The 2,782-nt window shown below is 48.6% G+C and overlaps 1 protein-coding gene across 1 annotated transcript in view; it reads right to left on the bottom strand.

Moving 5' to 3' along the window:
- The window catches only part of LOC102469168 (myosin-9), an 18,225-nt gene that overhangs the window by 14,166 nt on the left and 1,277 nt on the right, over positions 1-2,782 (bottom strand). The window lies entirely within an intron of this gene.

The following is a 2,782-nucleotide window of genomic DNA, read 5'->3' as shown; positions in this document are numbered from 1 at the left end:
GGGGATTGTGGTGTGGCCATGCCCCCTGGGGGGTGATCTCTCTCTCTCTCTCTCTCTCTCTGGCAAGTGCATGCACCTATAGCAAAACAAAAAAATATAAAAAGTGCTTTCTTAGGCCAGTCCATTACTTGGTGGTTAAGGGAGCTGGAGCCACAGGGCCAGCCATGTAGTTTGAGTTCTGGACTCAGCTCCGTGAGACACATGCAGAATGCAGGTGTGGGTACCCAAAATCTCAAAAAAAAAGGGGAGAGAAGGAGGTGACTTCAGTGTGACCATTCCCCATAGGGAGGAGTGCTTTCTTCTCTCTCCCTCTCTCTGTCTCTCTCTGGTGAGTATACATGCCCTCTGGCCAAAAAAAAAAAAAAGAGAGAGAGAAAGCAAAGCTTTCTCAACTCAAAGGCAGGTGAAAGCCGTCACTACCAAAGTATCTATAGAGAGGGAATTCTGAAGATGGACAGGAGAAGTGGACGGGGGCACAGAACCCTTATTCAGAGCATCTGAGTAGTAAAGAACGAATTTTATCCCCTGAGAGAGCTTCCCTCTACCCTGAGCTCCTGGGAAGTGATCCCCAGGCCCCTGGATTGTCTTGCCTGATGGGAGTGTCTTTGCTTGCCTGGAGGCTTTGGCCACAAGACCGTGAAACACTGTGATGTACGATGGGGCGTGGACTACATGGTGTCATTTCAGAGCTCCACGGGAACTGGAGACTATGGGCAAGCCCCACCAAGAGGGGCTTGTCTAGGGTCAGTCATTAGGGCAATGTGTGATCACGTGCCAACAAAAGCTCTGCACAGTGGGGGCCAGCAGATGGCATGGTAGTTAAGGTGCTGGACTCCCACATGACCTACTACAGTTCAAGTCCCAGACATAGTGGCTTGAGAATCCCGCTAGACACATGGGCATGTGTGCCCCAAATCCTGGAAGAGAAGGGAGAAGGGATTGCAGTGTGGCCATACCCCCTGAGGAGTGATTTCTCACTTTCCTTCTCACTGTCTCTGTCTCTCTCCTCTCCTGCAAAGACACAGACCTTAGGACAAAAACCTTAAAAATAAATAAATAGGGTTGGGGGGGCCGGCAGGTGGCATGGTAATTAAGGGCACTGGACTCCCACCTAGCCAACCTTGGTTCAAGTCCCGGACCTGGTGGCTTGCTTTCTCATTTTCCCTCTCTCACTCTTGCTCTATCCCTCTCTGGTCAAATTTAAACCAACAAAATATAGATAAATATAGTTAAATAAGATAATTCTTAAAAATAAAAACTAAATACAAGCAAACTTCAAAAATACAAAACTCCACACAGTGAGGATTGGGTTGAAAAGATCCTTCTCTTGGCTGAAATTTGTTAATGCTCTTCTGAACCTCTTCTTGACTAGGCTTTGAACTGGCGGCTTGCTTTCTCACTTTCTCTCTCACTCACTCTGACCCTCTCTGGTCAAGTTTAAACAAACAAATAAATGGGTAAATAAAAAAAGTTAAATTAGATAATTCTTAAAAATAAATAAACACGAACAAACTTCAAAAAAACACATAACTCCACACACTGAGGATTCGTTGAAAGGCCCTCTCTGGGCTGAAATCCGTTAATGCTCTTCTGAGCTTCTTCTTGACGGGGCTCTGACCTTGCCTTCCATGGCTGCGCTTGGCTTTGCAGGGCCTGCACTGCCCAGTCTTAGCAAGGACCCTACTAAGTTAGCTCAGTGAGAATCAGTTCAACCTCGATGCCCATCAAGTTCATCCCGACCTTGGACGAATTAGTCCTTGACCTAATGAATTAGGAAGAATTCCATTAGATCAGTTTAACAAGAACCCCCTACTCGTACAATGTCCCATCTACTGACCCCCTCACTCTGCTTATTAACGAGAAACCCCCCACTGTCTCTTCCATATCCAGAGTTGAGCCCAACATATGTCCCCTACTGTAGTAATCCCAGTTAAAGTCTTCCTTACATTTTTAAAAAACTTTCCAGAAGGCACATGTGCTCTCCAAAGAGAGAGAAAGGTCATCGCAAAGGGACACGGTCACACCGCAATCCTTGTCTCTCCACTTCTCCTTCCCGTGGACTTTGGGCACACGCGCACATGCCTGGCATGTTTTCTCAAGCCACCAGGGCTAGGATTTGAACTGTGGTCAGTCATGTGGGAGCCAGCCCCCAGGGGGCAGAGCTTAACCACTGAGCTACGAAGTGGCCCATCATTACTGTTTTAGTACATAGCAGAGCCCTTTTTCTCTACGCGGGGAAACCCCTGGCTGACCATGTCCACGTGTATTGCCACACGTTGAGCACAGCACAGCCCCGCGTCCTGAGGACGATGGAAGCCGAAACCCTCCCAGACCTGGTCCCAGAGAACAAGGTCCTGAGGCTAAGTTAGATCGCGCCCTTTCCCTGTGACAAGCCGTAACTGTATAACAATGGTTTTCAGTGAGGGCCGTGAGTCCTGCTGGTGAGTGAGCAAACCGAGGGGGTCTGGGCCATCAGGTGGCATGGAGGTTAAAGTGCTGGATCCCAGATGGCCGGCCGCACAGTCCCAGACCTGGCGGTTGAAAATCATGCTGAGTGTGTGCGCGCATGCCCACGGTCCTGAAAAGAGACTAGAGGAGAAGGAATTGCAGTGCGGCCGTCTCCCTGGGGCTGTGACTTCTCGCTTTCATTCTCTCTCTCTCTCTCACTTGGGCAGGTGCACATGCCCTATAGAAAAAGCTAAAAAACAAAAAGAAAAAGAAAAAGAAAAAACCACTAAGGGTGGTCTTGGGGACTGTACCTTCAGACTCTGCTATTCCTGCT

This window comes from Tupaia chinensis, unplaced genomic scaffold (genome assembly GCF_000334495.1).
Source record: "Tupaia chinensis unplaced genomic scaffold, TupChi_1.0 Scaffold148234_1, whole genome shotgun sequence".
Taxonomy (NCBI): Eukaryota; Metazoa; Chordata; class Mammalia; order Scandentia; family Tupaiidae; genus Tupaia; species Tupaia belangeri.
This window is presented reverse-complemented; position numbering and strand designations above follow the sequence as displayed.